Source organism: Neodiprion fabricii, chromosome 1 (assembly GCF_021155785.1).
Source record: "Neodiprion fabricii isolate iyNeoFabr1 chromosome 1, iyNeoFabr1.1, whole genome shotgun sequence".
Lineage (NCBI taxonomy): Eukaryota > Metazoa > Arthropoda > Insecta > Hymenoptera > Diprionidae > Neodiprion > Neodiprion fabricii.
In genome coordinates, this window is record NC_060239.1 from 4,110,559 (window position 1) to 4,128,704 (window position 18,146).

Sequence of the window (18,146 nt, forward strand, 5' to 3'; positions counted from 1 at the left end):
CGTGCAACATACGGTATAAACTGTCGAGTTTTGCAAATCGGATACGCAGCCGGTTATAAACATTCAGTACGTTATATCATATATCATGTATACATAAGATGTTTCAAACTTTCCACCGAGATTGCGGAAAAAAATCCTCACCGAAGTCAGTTAAATAATTACAAATAATACAATTGCATCGGAAATTTTTCTTTACGTATTTAGATATATTTTACCGAGATATAGACGGTCGTGCGGCGTTGGTTAACGTTTGTTAGAAAAAAAAAAAAAAGAAAAACATTGAATTTAAAAGTTAATATATGCATAGTTACGACCATGGAAATATATTTCATGATATTATACACGTACGGTTTTTTTGGAAAATTTTACTCAGTTACTTAAACGATTCCAAATAAAATGTAAATTCACGAATTATCGTTTGAAATTCGTAACATTTTTTTTTTTTCTCCGCACTACAGATTTTCAACCCTGAGTAAATTTAAACTGTACCTTAAATGACGCGATGAGATAGAATTGTTGTTTTGTTTTTGTATTTTTTTGTTTCTTTCTTTCATAATATATAATTTCTTTTTCGCAAAGAAAGGAAAACGTGGGTGTTGAAAATCTCCATAAAGAAATATGTATTACGTCTATATATTCAGTCATTGGAAATCTCTAAACAAGATTTCAGCTGCGGCAAGAACCTGGGAAAATAGATAACCGGAAAGATTTATTTTATATGGCGTGTAACGTAAGGTCGCATTATCCATAGATATACTTATAATTTCTACGGGGTTTCCCATCACGCAACCTCTACCATAATTCTTGTGGTTACCACGCTATGTCGACCATAGAGTTTATGTTTGAGGTATAATAGCATCAAAGGTTGCGCGTCTCTGCGATCATATCCTCGCACAATTTTCTGCTCGTATACATATATGGAAAAAATATACGCCCTCGATTCGCAAACATTCATGATCTCGTTTTGATTGGGGCAAAAAACAAAAAAAAAAACAAAACAACAACAACAACAACAACAATGTTAAAAATACAATAAAATTCTGCCATTTCAAGTATTCGAAATTCTTATACGTTATAATTTTATTTTTTCTCAACTTCCGTTCGTCCTGTTTTACGAATTGTTAGGTTCATAAAGTGCTACATGAGCTAATAAAATTTCAATCGTTGTTAAAAACGTCCTTATGATAGTGATTTTTCTTTTTTAACAATAAAAACCTCTTCATCAAGGACATTGGCTTATTCACTGGAAAATCTGTTCAGTTCGATTGACTCTGATAGATAGCTTATTTATTTCGTATTCACGAATGATTTTCCTACAAATAGTCTGCGACACAGATTTCTTTCGTCAAAGTTCGATTTCTTCGCTTCAAGTTTCGCCACGAAAAAATTTAGAATTCCGCGCCATCGGATCTTTTCAAATTCGGAATTTCAACCCCGCCCCGTTTTTACCTCACCGCGTAAGTCACGCGTAATCATCTCGTCCTGCAGCGACAGTGATAGCTGACCGTACGTGTCGGCCACAGTTTCTCGGCCGTCTTCGACGGTATTTACTACTGCGCCGATCGCCCGTAAAGCGTGCGAATAGAATAGTAGTGACGCGCGTGTCTGATCAGACTCGTTGCTCCAGACGTGGTATATTTGCATGTACACTGTGAATGTTATGCACGTACGCCGATAACGAACCGATCACAGACGCGAGTCGCAAATCGGCCATGCGGAAAGGCTTCGTTTTATTAATGCAAAAGCGCATCGCATCAATTATTCAGGGTAATCGATTCTCTTCAGGCTTAAATTATCGAGGGCGTTTATTCCGATCCTCCTCCGCTTTCTCGTTCCTCTCTTTTAATATTTTTGATAGATTTGAGGTTTTTAGATATATTATGCACATAGATTGATATATGCGTATCCCATCGCTAACAACAAATTACGTGATATTCATCGTTTGTATAAATTCACACGATCGATAAACCAAGTCGATCTGTAACGAATCTGAGGGTATATATATATATTAAGTTGGTTTTTCTTTTTTAAGAATTGTTTCTTCTTCTTACGTATCCTTCGAAAAGTTAGTTATTGGCCTGAAACGAAGCCTCGTGAAACCGGAATTCGGTAGCAAAATTCTGAAAGGTTGCTCATCCGGTTTGAATTTTTCAAATACTTTAAACGAAATATATCGAAATCTAAAATATACAAGTTCGGAAGCTATTATTGGTTTCGAAATTTTTATCTTGTACTCGAACCGAACGTTTAAAATTGATAAGCATCTCCATTCATTTATTCAATGCACTCAACTTTAAACGTTCCTATCAAGTACAAGACGAACATTTAAGTGTATAGTAGCCCTGACCTTTTTTATAGGAAATTTCATTGTCTACAAAATTAAACTACACACAGCATCCTGACTTTTATAGTTTTCGAGATATTTCGGTTAGAGTGTTTAAAAAAATTCAAACCGGATGAGTCACCGTTTAAAATTTTGCTACCGAATTCCGGTTTCACGAGGCTTCGTTTCAGGCGAAAAATTAATTTTTCAAACAGTACGTAAGAAAAAAAAAACCCGGTCCAACACATACACGTATGTATAATTAGAATAACTCTGAGGTGGGTGAAAAATTGATGAAACGATTAGTCGGCAAACAATATTCATGCAAGACCATTATACGTGCATACAATACAAAACAATGTAATATAATATGTAGTAAATAGTCAAAGAGGTGAACACAGAGCGGGGATTGCAGGAGAGCGTTAAAAGTGGTTTCATTGCTTCGTGCGGTTATTGGTCCAGCAAAAAAGGGAGGCTGCGCGCATATGCCAGCAGGCCCTTAATACTTTGATTGTCCCTCGCATCGCACGAGGCCCATTGTACCCTGGCACGCATAAGTGCCTGCGGCATTCTTACGGGATTGACACACGTACTCCTCGTGTGTACGAGCCTCCTTTCGGATTATTGTTCCTCCACCCGTACGATAGTCCTCCTCTTGAATTATATCCCGTTGCCGGAAGTCTCTCTCTCTCACTCTTTCACTCTCTCTCTCTCTCTCTCTTTCTCTTTCCAACCGACGATGGAAGAGAGAAAATCGTGCAGCCGTTCGATCGCCGCGCGTGCTATTTTATATACATTGTTATGGTACCTGTCGGAGTGTTTTCTGTGGTTTCGTATTGTACGTAAGGTACTTATAAACCCTTCGAGTCCGATACCGACAATTTCAGTTGGGAAGGAGAAGAAAAATTTCTTTTTCACTGCGTTACGTTTTTACCGCTTGGATTCAAATGTCGTGGAAAAAATCGATGGTAGTTTAAAAAAAAAATCTGTTTTTCAATTACTTGTGAATTTTTTATTTATTTTTATTTTCTTGAAGCTAAAGGAATCCATGTCCTTGTGAATTTCTGCCTTTGAAAGTTACTTTTTTTTTTTTTTTTTTTTTTAACAAAGCCCGTCGTTGTTCATCGTGAAAAGTAATGAAAAATTCTTACGAGGAACTTATACGCGGAATATTTTTTTTTTTTTTTTTGTTCTATCTACACCTGTTTTCTTCTCTTTTTATTTTTTACCGAAGAAATATATTCTCAACTCGCACAGCCTATAAAGCGTTACCTATAACTTGGACTTAGGAATCTTATTGTTAGATTCATTCAAAGCTCTTTGTTTGGTGTATTTAGAATCTTCCGGATTCGCTCACCTTTACGTTTATCATTTTACTTTTCTTGACTATTTTTTTTTTTTTATTTCGTTTCTACTTCTCACTTCGATCAAATCATCTCGCCAAGATTTCGCCTGCTTTCACGTCGTGTACAGATATAACAAACACGCAAAACTCGTCGAAATCGTGAGAAGAAAAGAAAAGAGTTGATCGTGACAAAAGTTTGTTGTATACCTGGCGTGACTCGCCTTCTCTCCGTCTCTCTCTTTCTCTCTCTCTGTCTCTCTTCATCGGTTGCCCCGAGGCCTAGAAAGTGTAACACAGTGAATGGAAGGAAAAACGCCGGGGTATCGAGATCAGAAGTAGCAGCAGCCAGTGATTCGATGAGAATTGAAACCGCGGGAGTAACGAGAGAACGGAGGTAATATACACACAACGTGAAGTGTACGGTAAGGTAAGAGGCTGTGGAAATTACTCGTTCTTACCTCTGTAAACCCGATTCTGAGAGAGAGAGAGAGAGAGAGAAAGACTGCGCACTCGTTGTCTACACGTTATACTGTACGTATACAGAGGAGGGACTGTAGGAAATCTAATGCAACTGAGCTGTTGGAATACAGTGAGTGGGTATCGTTATACCTTTATTATACTCAGGGAAACGCAGATTGTAATTTATTTATTCGTAATTAATGTTATAGTTACGAATAGAGCTCGGATTAATATGTAAATAGATATATTTTTATTTTATTTTAAATTCAAATGATATTCATTCCTCATTTGGTTTTCTGCGTCAAGTATAATGTTTGGAGGCAGAAAACGTAGTTTCTATTTTCCACATTCTTTGACATATTTTAGTTTTTCAAGTCTGTATTATACGTGCATCATTTTTAATTTTTAATGTACGCATTCGTCCGGAACTTGGTTATAAATATATTTCAGGCATGTATATCTACACATGCGAATAATCCGCTGAAGGCAGTATAAATTTGTTTCGAAAAGATGAAGAATTTTCGTCGGAACACACGCGTATGAAATTATTAAATTTGGAGAGTCGTGATATTGGAAAGAAAATAAAAGACGAGTTAAATGGAACAAACACCCGCGACATTGTCTACGTTATATGATAATAACTGCAGGTTGATAGCCCACGCAAATCGTGACGTATTCCATGTTTATTTTTCATACTCACATGTGTAACTGTACCTACGTATAAATATGGCATGTAATAATGTAACGAATTAAGATTAATATGTCAAACCCACGCGCTAGACGGTAAAATGCGATGTTGACATACCGAAACCGGTACGTAGATATTAACCTATTATCAAATGCGGCGTAACGACGTACATATGTGATACCCATACATACGTATAATACATATGTATATTCACATATATTGTGGAGTGGATAATTCGATAGCTTTTCAACCGAAATTAAATCATTAGGCCGGCTTCGTTGCAGCATAAAAATACCAGAAGTCCAAATAATTGTCCATGCGATTACAGGATTGGAACATATTTTACATTCCTTATACTTCGCTTTGCGTCAGACGTACGTGTAAAATATATATGGATATTCGTTGGAGAGAAATTATTCGTCAAGTTCTCATATCGGACAAATTATTGTTCTCGTAGTTGTGTTTCCTTTTTGATTCTTTCTTTTTTCCTTGCCAAGAAACTTGGAAATTCTGTTATACGATTACCAATGTGGGATTAAGAAAAAATAAATAAAAATAAAATCTTCTCACGTCCGCTTTACGTTGAAGAATTCAATTCGAGGTGGATAAATCTTTATAAACAAGAGTATACGGTTCAAAATTTGTAAGAGGTAGGCGACTGTCAAGATCCGACCCTCTCGACTACCCGAAGTTTGAACGAAATCATCCAGACTTACAATTCCGATTTGAAGATTCTTTCGCGGAATCTCGTTCTTCCATGTATTTCCAATCACGTGCGATTTTCTCAAAATTCGTATAAAAATTTTGTCTGAAAGAAAAATTAGCCACGCTTACGGGAAGTTGAATTTTATTCATATTTACCGAAAATTCGTTCAGATACCTGCGATTATTACCGAAAGTGAATGATAATTTTTATACTCCGCAGGTAGAGACGACAGTGTCTAAAAAATACTGTCGATGAAAAAATTACCTTGCCAAATTCCTTCGCATTTGATACGTAGAGAACACGGTCGCTCCGTAACGCCTTTATGAATTCTAACATCCGGTATAACAGGCTTCTGCATTACCGACCACCAGGATCTAGGAGGCAAAGCTACCGGTGCCGGCGTATGAGCTTCGGCTGGTCTCAATCAGCGGGTAACAAATGCCTCTCTAATTTCAGCAGTGTTTCTCATTTTTGTGCTTTCTTTCTATATTAAAGTCACGCTCAGCAACAGTTTCTCTGTATTAATTTTAATCGAATTCTTTGATCAAAATACAATTGAACGATTGGTAAACGGCTGGCAATGCGTTATTTTCCGTTCGAGAAAAGTTGAACAATTCGCGTCCTGTTTTACCAACTGATCTCAAAGCTCGCAAAAGTCACTTACTCTCGTGATATCGTTGGAGAATTTTCGTTAAAAATATATTGTGGGGGGTGGGGATCGTCCAGCATCCAAATTTTCAGTCTTGGATTTTCTTAACATCGTTTATTTATAAGAAAAATCGGCATTGCGCAGCATTCACTCACATAAAATTCCCGCTATCTGCGTGAAGAAACAGTATCAATAAGTTGTATCTGCAAGTCTTCGGTAAAATTCATGCCTTCGTGTGCGAAGAAAAAAAAAGAGAAATAATTTTAGATGTATAGTGATAAAAACGAGTGTTGAAAATAACGTGTTATTACACGTTGGTGTATGATTTACGATCCGACGAGTACGTCAAGAGTTATCCTCAAAGTTGTGGGTGAAAAAACATGGCTCGTTGCCATATTTCTATCCGCCATAAGATCCATGATGCGACGGCGCCGCGATACTCTGAATTGCAAACCGTAAATTTCTCACGTTTCTGCACGATGATAAGTTTTACTTCGGAAATCCACGTGTGCCAAATTTTTTTCTACCCAACTACATTTCGTGTTTGAAGATTGAAATTAACCCTCTTGAGAGCAACCCGGATCGTATATTAACCATTTATTATTGCCAATTTTTAACATCTCATTTTGCATTAAATTTCATCGCGCCATCCAAAGTAAACGTATCGAATTCATTCCTGTACCATCCTACATTAGACATTGAGACTGTTTCATTTCACTATTTATAAGCTGAAAAATATGAATTTAAAACATTTTTATAAACAAAACTATTTCCGCATAATATATTACCCAGTGTGGGGTAATACAAGTGAGCCAAGAAATTGTGGCTGCTCTCAGAGGGTTAAAATTACCAACTTCATCCTTATGGCCTGATTTACTTTAAACATAGAGTGAAATATTAATCACCAGAGTTTTCCCATCAAGTTACTGTGTATTAATTTATCACAACCGCATCCCTAATTCACTCGATTATCATTATCGTTTCGTAGATCATGACGCGTTTCCATTTGTCCATTTTATTTGTTGAAAATTTAATTAAACACTGACGATCGTTGTATTCGTTATTTTGGTGTTTTCCCCCCTTTCGTTCTATGCTAACCGCATATTGTACAATTAAAGCGAATCTCTGCATTCGAAAACATGCAAAACTACCTCCTGTACGTCTTATATCGTGTCCTATTTATTATACAACATCGAAGCCCCGCCCAAATCTCATTCTACAATCGCTGCTAATACATTTCGGTTGTGAAATTCGTCGATTTCGGCTCGGCGATACTCGAGCAAATCCGTACCTTGCAGCCCACTTACTTACTACTTACTTCACCTCGACGCTGTCACCGAGTTTCAGTATAACGTATAATACTACAAGTGGTGCAGAAGATTGAGGAGAAAACTTTGGCGAACATCGGTTATCTTATACGTTACGTACGTACGAATACACAGGCAACCATGTAACCGAAAATATATCTATGTACGCAGAAAGTTTGGCGTGCGAATATATAGGTATAAATATATAGGTATAAAATCTCCAATTTCTTTTAATTCGACAATTTTTACTAATCATTTTTGTCCAAACGTCGAGCGAAAAGGACAGCGTGACGCTAATATTGTACCATATCTGCGGTTCGTACCTCTAACAAATACCACGAGTATAATACAGTTTTAGCGTTATTGCGATGAGGATGAGGAGGATGAGGAGGATGCAGAGGACGAGGAGTATGAGGAGGTGGTCTAGACTAGGAGACACGGGTCGATATTCGACTCCTACGTCGACGTTATGCGTCGAGCATCACGTTTATACGATGAATAGAATAAGGAGGCGGAATAAGCTACAAAAGGGTATGTCATGTGTCCTCCTCATCCGGCGAAAGAGAACCAGCGATAGATGCCCACACGATGCATATACGCGTGGAAAAACCGTGGGACGAACTCAGCGAAGGGAAACGCGGCACTGATCTATGGAGAAACTTGCGAGAAGCTCGAGAATTATTGTTATTATTGTATACCTGAGACGATTGTAGAATAATTTTTGGCCATAGTTTTCGGGGCGGAAGTTTGACAAGTTTTGTGGTGTATGTACGACAATTTTTAGGACTTCGGCCTTAATTGCCATCTGTACCAGTAGAGACATGTTTGTCAATTTTGTTATTACGTTTGAGAATCGAACGAATGGTGTTTGACGAATCTTTTGGGATTCCTTTCGTCGAACGAATGAAATTCTTCTTTTTTTTTTTTTCTCGTATGTTCGGTAAAATTGAAAAATTAAGGAAAGAAGAAGGGAGAATAAATACCGTAAAGCCGCTTCGGTTAGTTGTCACTATATGTTGATGATAAGCAGAGAGAATAAGACGAGAGCAGAGAATGAAAAGAAAATGCCGAGTGGACAGCCAACGGCGGGGAGGGAGAAAAAAGAGGGAGAGACTTTTTCTTTTCAACCCGCGTCCTGAGAGTACCGCCTTTCTTTCGTGTACGGTCTTTGACGATTTTCACGAAGCTTCGAGAGGAGGATGCTGCAGATGAGAGGAGGGGAGGGAGGGGAATATTTGATCTTTGGAAAAGTTTGTAATTTTAAATTACACGCAGGAAATGAATCAGATTCCCTCCCTCATATATTATAAGTTCAAAAATCTTGGCAACGTTTTTCAAACTCGTCTTATCCACGTTTTAACGATATAAAAATTGTTAAGAAAATTATTGTATCAAATTACGTGATGGTTGAAAACTTGCTAAATTTCGAATGCAATTTTTAACAATGTTTTTCTTAATTTTTGCGTAGAACGCGTTCTACGTACATGGGTGGTACGTTATACATATGTATGAAGTGGGTTGCGGTTGAGCTGACGTTGAAAAAGTCATTCAAGCTGAGTAGATATTATTACGGCAAGACTTTGAAAGAATTGAGAGAGACTCTTGGCGTTGCTGATGTGAACAATATAATATCGCACCCCGCTTTTTACCTCGGCTCGCCTGCCTGCGGCAGGAACAATGCTGTCAAAAGACACAAGATGTTACATTGTTACGTACATATATGCCTACATGCACTTGTTAAATAATACGTACCTACTATCAGACATTGGATTATAACGCTCGTCGTAGACGCTTGATAATGCTAGGTAACCGTAGTATAATGACAATCATCATCATCATCGTCCGCAGCTGTACTGCACATATAACGTTAAAAACGATTATTGCCAATTTTCTGTACGACTATGTATATTATACATATGTATGTATATATATATATGTGTATGCGAAAATTACCCTCGCTTAATATTAATATCACCGTACATGCGGTTACGGCTTAATCGTTGATTAGGAAAGTTAAGTGGACGAAACTGCCACTTGCTTGCACACGAAACGCGAATCGTTGAATAATTTTCGTATCGTTTTTTTTTTTTCCATTCTGTTTCCTTTTTATTTGTTTTTCTTTCCTTTTTGTTCTTCGTCAATCTTCGCCACCACTTTTTTACATCGAGATGACCGCGGTAATAATTACGTAAAAAACAACTGACTCGGACTTGTTGATGAAGAAAATTGAAGTCTCGGTTGAGGTCTGAATATATATACACATACAATGTTTCAGAAAGGAAGAAAAGTAGAGAAGAAAGGTAAAAAAAAAATTGACGTTACATACGTACCGTACGGATTATCGAAAGCTGCTATGTAAGAATAAAATAAATAGAAAATCGACAACGTTATTAAGGTAATGAAGAAATTGTTCTCACATCATCTGCCGTATCGGTCTTCTCTTGTTCTTACCTTCAATTCGATTAACGATCCATAAAAATCTGCGACATAATATAGACATATAAAATTGCTTATAACTCCAAATTGGTAGTTTTTGCAAATTACACACCATGATCGAAATTTTCACGGAGCTGCAGTTTCCGTACAAGGCACAATATCTATATCTGTGTGTGTGTGTGTGCTTATGTGTACATGCACATCACACTTGTACCGAGGTTGACTAGCAATAAGACACAATTCTCCGACCGCTTCGCGGTATCCTTTCATCTCGAGAACTTTATTTCTCTTCTCCACGCTCGAGTCGCTCCCTGAGAGATGTTCCGGGTGTAAATCGCGCCCGAGGCACCTTGGGAGTTCCTATCTTATTATATATACTCAAACGCATCCGTACATATGTACAATATTTACACGCCTATAGTGTAAATTTACAGTGTGCAGAATTTTCATACTCGGAATCAACGCTCGGTGAAGTATTTAATATGCGTATTGGCGTATCATTTATTATCGCTTCTGTTGAAGGTCGTGTGTATAATATATATATATACGTACTTTACACGTAAAATATTATAAAATTAATCTGACGATGAGACATAGACGTAGAATCTTGATCGAGATTTCATGGAATCCGTAATCGGCTAATCAGAATTTGAATACGAGCTGCACTGTTGGTGTATTTGATTTTTTTTTTTTTTTTTTTTCTTCACTTTTGGTACAATGCCTTTGATTTTTCTCTCACCGAGTTCCGGTTCCCCGGAAATTGGTGAATCGAAAATGCGCGAACGGAGAATGAAATATGCGGCAGGAAGAATCCGCAACGCTGTGGCACATGCCGGCCGTTCTCGTAACCCTGACATTGACGTCATATACCCGGGAAAACCTCGGAATCGATTACGAGGGCTGAAAACCCTCTCCAAACTCGCCGTCGCTCTCCCTCTTTCTCTCTCTCTCTCTCTCTCTCTCTCTCTCCCTCTCCGTTTTCCTCCGAGGCCTGCGTACTCCGTAGTTGATACGCATGTTATTATACTTTCAGTATACGTTCCGTTTCATTCCCGCAAATCATGCGTTTTCTCTACGCTGAATTTCCGTAAAATCGATATTTTTCTTTCATTTTTTATCGTTATATTTTAAATGCCAAACTTCACAGACCTTGGTTTAGGTTTGAGATATTGAAGTCTGTGCTTTGGAGGAGATTTCTATTTGTTCGTATGAAGTAATTTGGTTGCGGAGTCACGGTCCAATTTCAAACAAAAGTTGAAAATAAGGACCAACCGTCAAGGAAAATCTGGAAGTCGGGGGAAAGTCAGGGAATCTTTGAATTGGTTGGGGAAAACGAACGTTGGTCCAGCGGAAGAAAGAAAAAAAAATACACAAGTATCTTTTGCGACAAATAAAAATCGGAAATAATTTCACGATAAAAGTTGAATTATTTTTCTGCTATACACACGGAAAGATTTTTATAAATTTTGTAAAAGGTACATTGCTTCCGTTCATAGAGATGAGAGATAGGTATTGCATCCGTAGAGATGTTATAAATAGAGTGGTTAGCGTAAACGTAAATCAGGGTAAAGTCGGGGAATTTTTTTTTCAACTCTTTTTCGTGGTCGCCATGTTCACCCTGATATAGGTATGTATTTATTCATACACCTAACCGTAACGTCAATCGGTGTGCATCGGTCCGGGATAAATCGACACGCCGCCGCTGCGGGAATCGAGGGATAACCCTGGATGCAGGATGCAACGATTTCCCGATTTCCCGATTTCCCACCCACGCCCCAACCCCCGGAAACCCGGGCGAACATGCGAAACCGCAAACGGTGCGGGATGTCGGGGACCATTAGGCAGATTGGATTGTATACCTATAATTCGCGTATTGTGTTCCCTGCGTATAACGTATTGCCCACCCTACCCTGTTCTACCCTGTTCTACCCCCCCACCACCACCTACGCTTACTTAAACACTCCGCTGCCCAGCGACGCGTTGTCTGCTGTACACTTTTTGCGGGTGTGCATGGTTTTCCACCGAGCCCCGTTACGTTAAGGGAGCGGGGTTGGAGTTCCGAATTTGAAAAGTACTGAAAGCGCCTAATTTCGAATTATTTTATTGCGAAACTTGAAGTGAAGAAGTCAAACTTTGATGAAACTACAAAGTTTCGAATTGTGCAAGATTCTGAAAATTCAAGATACGATGGAGCAAAAATGTGAAAAATCGATAACGAAGAAAGATCAAAGTTCTGAAATTTCACCAAGCCAGAAATTCACAGAAATGAAAATTCGATGTTTCAGATTTAACAATTTTCTCATCTTCGCACTTTTGGAACTTTGACTTGTCGGATTTCGGCGCTTTCGGAACGTTTCAAATTCGGAATTTCAACCACGCTGCTTACGTTCGATCGATTTATTTCGTCAATCGACGTTACGACGTTACGTGTATCCGATATCCCACTAAATTCAAAAATCCTGCATAAAGCAAGTTTTTAACTTTCGAGAATATTTATTTTCATAAATTGGAAATATTTTACAACGCATCCCCTATTCGTCTTATTTTTCAATTCTGTTTCTTACTTCAGGTCCAGGCAAACAAAATTACCGAAAGATTCCAATTTCGTTGAATTCTTTTTCTTTTTTCTTCTTCTTGACATGAATATTCATTTCATCTTATGCGTTGTAATAACGCTGCAAAGCATTCTTGTGATATAAAGCTGCCTGTATCACCGATGAAGTTGCGATTTCCTGCATTAAATCAGTACCTACTCCGAAGAAAGAAAAACGTTAAACAACGATAATCACCGTTATCACATTGAACGCGGTGCGTAATGAGGCGCGAAAGGAATAACGGAAGAAGAAATAAGGAGAAATCAGAAATGGAACATTTCTCAGCGTTATATAGTACCTATAATTTACATATATGTATACATACACTCGTATCTACACATTCATACGGTATAAATAGCCGCGATAAACGAGATTTCAACTTTATCGTTCGAAAAGGGCTTGCGAACTCTTGATTATATATATATATATATGTATATATGTATATATACACACACACACACACACACACACGAGTATATACGTATATGATATACATTCACGTAAGTTGAAAGCTCGCGGTTCTAATTAATTACGCCTCACCGATACGGCGGCGGCATGCTTCGCACATTTTCTCCTCCTCTCGCGTTATAAATAATATTTACACATATGTTTATATACCTACATTTACATCCGCTTTCTTATATCCTTTCTCACTTTTCGTATAATCATTGCGATATTATACCATATATGTATACGGCGTTAAGAATTTCTTCGCATATTTATAATATAATACGATATTTGGTTTCGTTTGTGTATTTAAAATTTTTATTTAATTTTTTTTTAATTTAATAGAGTTTTTCTATTTTTTCTAATCATATCGATTAACTCGTACACGATCTATCAATTTACTTTAACAATACATACCCGGACGGAAAATAATTCAGATGATCGGGATTGTTTTCATTGATAAGATCGGACGATGTTGACGTTACGTTTGGATTTTGAACAAAATTCGAATCACCTTTTTCTACGACTATTCGTATCGTTCACCGAAACTTACGCAAACCTTACTTCTTCTTTTCGTATCATTTCTCTCTTTCGTTCGCAATAAAATACCCGCCACGTGCGTTATACACATCATTGGAACACATCTCGACCACCTTCAAATTGTATATACTGTATATACATATATAGGATAGACATTTTTTTCGTCTAGCTAGATGATATTGTAAAAAGAAAAGAGGATGGGAAAAAATCTGATCGCAAACCGGCGCCAAAGTAGGCGTCGCTGATTGCGAGTGTAACGGTGATCGGCAATAACGCCGTTACATGTATTCGTATTTTTTCGTATGTTGGGTTGCATGGATAATATTTTATCCGTTCCTCATTGCGACTTTTATTATTCTACCAATTTTATCAATTTTTTTTGTTGCTTTCAATTTTTTTTATTCTCTTTTCTTTTCGCAATTCGTACATCACAACCACACTTCGATACACGCTATAATATGATCGAATTCTCGCACGTTTCTTACATAATCTATGATCATGCGATTTCTCGCCCAACCTCGTATGTATGCGTGTAATAATAAATCGTATGTTCTTCACTACGTGTTGTATACTAGGCATGGTATGTAATATTATTATAGATCCATTAAAACGTGGTATGATCCTTCGATCCATTATTTGCACAAAATTCCTTCTCCGGATAAAGAATGAACAAAAAAAAAAAATACAACGCAAAACAGAACAATGCGTGATATTTGTTAATCATTTTCAAAAAAAGTTTGCGCGCGCAACGCGATTTTTTGATCTTCTAAATCCTACTTACAGTATCGCAATGGAATTGATCTGCGCGATTTCTTTCCTCCCTTTTTTCTTTACTCCACGCTATGAGGATTTTCTGGAAAACGGAAGTTGAAGAAAATAAACGATCGATGATTAGCGATACCGTTTTTTTTTTTTTTGTCATAAACCTGCCGCGCGAATTGCGACTGATGCTGTCAGGCGTATAAATAATTTCTCGCTGCAGCTAAACCGCAAAGAATCTATTTACTAGGCTAGATTTTGCGCCGCGCATCTCGTTCCGATAGGAAACGTGCTTCGAGCCTTCACTTTTGCGATTCTCCGCCAATCCTCCTCCTCCTCCTCCTCCTCCTCTTCTTAATCCAGGCGGAAGCGAGTTTCGCGTTGCGTAACTCGCGGGGTTAATAAGCGTGTTCCTCGCCACCTGCACACATATACTATATTTAATAATTTCCCATCTAGTTAATATACATACATACATACATACATACATGTATACATACTGTTAAATAGGTTCAATTTGCACATGCAGGATATATAAATATACAGTATATAATAGATGTAGTTGTGCACATATTCGCTGTACAGTGCAAGTGCGGATTATCGTTTGAGGGAAAATTTTCCAACCAATAACTTTGAAATAAAATTCAGTACAAAAGAGAGCGAATGAGCATATTTTTGAATAATTTGTAACTTCCCATTCAAATTTTTTTTTCTTTTTTTTTGGAGCCATGTAAGGACCACCTTAACGTAGGTACACCTACAAATTAATCATTCCTCTGTAACTGTCGCGGAAAATTCCGAACGCTGGAAAAGTCTGAGGGTTTTATTTTATTTTTTTCATTTCATTTCTTCAGCCTGCAGGGTTTTTTTTTTTTCCTCTCTCATACCTCCGGTTGACTACCTTCCGGCTTAACCTTTCGGTGCAATATTGCAATTGCAATTGCGTTACCCTGTAATTATATTACATATCTTCCGCGGAAGGATTTTATTCGTGAAAAAAGGAACTTTCTTCTCTCTCTCTCTTTTTTTTTCTGACACCGATCAATATGTAGCAAGATTTCAGGCTATTGGATGTAACGATATTATTATTCTGTATATATTTAAGTACATTGAGTGGACATTTAAACACGATGAAAAAAATTTTAGATTTAATTTTTTGGTAATTGCGAAATTACTTAGTTTGCTTAGTTTACACTAGACTTGTTCGGTTCAATACAGCTTTAACATCGTTTTACCGTTCCCCGCGTAAACGTCGTCAAAGCATAATACGTGCGAAAAAAAGAAGATCAACCGACGTACCAGATTTCCCACTTATACAGCTACGAAGCTAGCATTCATTTTTTACCCTTGATCGATTTTTATTTATTTTTTTTTTATTTATTTTATTTTGTTACAATAAAAAATGAAAATGGCGACCGTGTAATAAGCGTACTGCAATAATCACTACCGTATAAAATAAGTTGTGAATTTTTACGAAAAAAATCCGTTGAACACACCCTCGTTTTACATTCTTTGTTTGTACCCACATGGCTTGCAGACATGTTAAAAGCGTAATCTTCACCCGTAAGCCGATACCTGACACAGTGCAGCAGCAGCAGCAGCAGTCTGACTCTAAAATGCATAAAAGAGCACGTAGATGCGTATATGCGTGTGGGTGTGTGTGTGTGTGTGGGTGCATACAAGTAAGACCATAGACTGGCAGCCTGGCGTTACGGTTTACAGGTTCGTCAAGTGCCTGCAGGACGCAGCCTAGACTACGGTATCTATCCCTACCTTATACTCCCTAGTCTAGCTGTGCGATACGTGCGCATATATAGCCTTATAATGTAATATTTTCCGAAGGGTCTGGAGTGAGAACGCGATGCCATGTGTAGTTTATGGTTACCGAACGGAACCTCAACGTTGTGCACACATTGCAGTCTTCTCTCAGGCAAGCCTGTGTATGTACACACGCGTACCTTCGACAAGGATGCGTGCACGTACAACGTATGTACGTAAGCCTCCGCATCTTGCAGCGTTATTCTACCTTACGTGGGTACACGCTTCACGGATGCCACGATAGATGCATTGGTATATCTCCACGCGTCCAACGTATGACCTGCAAGAATTTGATCAATCCGACGGAAATTTACTTTAGCTGGCAATTAACGATCCCACTGTTACGGGTATTGTTCTTTTCTCGAAACGTGTCGATTGACAATTCACGTGTAACGCGGATGATACACTCGTGTCAAACACCACTTCGGGTCTGGGCTGACGGAATATTAAAACTGTTACCGCATACAAAAAGTCATGTTTAGCTGTTTGAGTAAACGTGAAATTTTACATTTCCATTTCCTTCGTAATTCACGGGATAATGGGTTGACATGATAGACGGATAGCTTCGTTTTACACTTATATGATACAGCGTATTCTACACTCTACGTATAATCGCATGTTCAATTAATATATCGCTTTATCGTGTGTCAATTCGTGATTATCGTAGGGCAGAGTATCAATTTTAATAAGTATCGCCCTCTGTCGGTTTATCTTTCGTTGAAACGACGATAGAACGACGTCGTCGACACACACGCGTATACATACATATATATATACATATATGTATAAAAGTATAGGGTAGCATCCTAGGCACCCAGCCATTCGCCTGCACGTATGTGTCGCGTACACGTGTAGAAGGAGTAACGAAATACGCTAATCAAAGAAAGCGATAGAGGAGTTAGTGGAGGTGCATCGTGGCAGCCAGGGTACGATTTTACGTAACTCGATGTTCCGTATCCTGCAGCCTAAGTAAGACCACCACCACCATCGCATGCGTGTAAGCGTGTGTGTGTGTGTTACTATGCGCACTGGTTCAACTTTTTCACCACCAACCACCCACCCACACACACACACACACACACACACGCTTACACCTATTCTCTAGGCGTTAGAGCTAGGCATTATAACTACGTGGTACCGAGGCTCGACGCGACGTAGCGCCAGTAGCGATAAAGCGGTCCTCCGCCCCCTCCGCCCTCTTCGCCCCCCCCCCCCCCTCTTCATCCCCCTACTACTACCGTGCCACCGCTGCTCTCCTCTCAACTCCGACGACTCTCGTCGTCAGTACGGCTTTCGACGCCACCTCGAATGTACCATGATTATTCCTCGATTTCGAAACGAAACAGTCGGCGGTTACTTTTTCTATTCTTCCGAATTCCTCGCGACGACGCGAATCGCGCGGTGCGAATTTGAAATTTTTCATTTTTTTTTTTTTTCCAAGTGCTTCTTTTTTTCTTTTTTCTTTTTTTTCTACTTGTCCCGCAAAATCGTTTCAAACGATCATCGACCCTTGATCGATTATAACGACACGCGGTGTGTCGTTGTACGGTGCAGCGGAAAGCTCCAAAAGTGACTGTGCAGTGTTTAATGTTCATCCGTGTGCCGACAGCGAAACGGTTTTTACCTTTTGATTCTTGTGTTGTTTCGTTTATTTTTTTTTCTCTCATTACATTCAACCTGTCGTCGATCATGAATGTCATATTATATACTTGTGTTATATAATTGAATGAAATAATTTCTTCGACAACACGTGTGAAAAAAAATTGGCACGAGTGATGATCGCACAACGCCGAGCACGTGGAGTTAAACGGGGATTTTTATTTTTTTTTTTTTTTTGCTCCCGAATCAGTGTCGTCGCCCCCCCCCCCCCCCCCCCTCCCCCTCAAAGAAAATGTCACTCGAGCGACGAAAATATCGTTGAAAAATGTGAAACAAATTTCCCCACGCTATTTTTTTCTCTTTACTATATTTATTCTCGGCTGCATGGATGCGGCGCTGATTCCAGAGACGACTCGCATTCGGTTTATCGTGTTTACAGGTCGTCGTCGTCGTTATGAACGGCTGCCTCTGGGAGG

At 38.5% G+C, this 18,146-nt stretch overlaps 1 protein-coding gene across 10 annotated transcripts in view; it reads left to right on the plus strand.

The window, feature by feature from the left end:
• LOC124187757 (rap guanine nucleotide exchange factor 2-like) overlaps positions 1-18,146 on the plus strand; it is a 103,266-nt gene that overhangs the window by 38,059 nt on the left and 47,061 nt on the right. The window contains exon 1 of one of the 10 annotated variants that reach the window (XM_046579851.1): positions 17,548-17,687. The exons of the other annotated variants lie outside the window; for them this stretch is intronic. The gene's annotated coding sequence lies outside the window, so the exon portion shown is untranslated. Of the gene's footprint in view, positions 1-17,547; positions 17,688-18,146 lie in introns of those variants that run through there. 10 annotated transcript variants of the gene reach the window in all.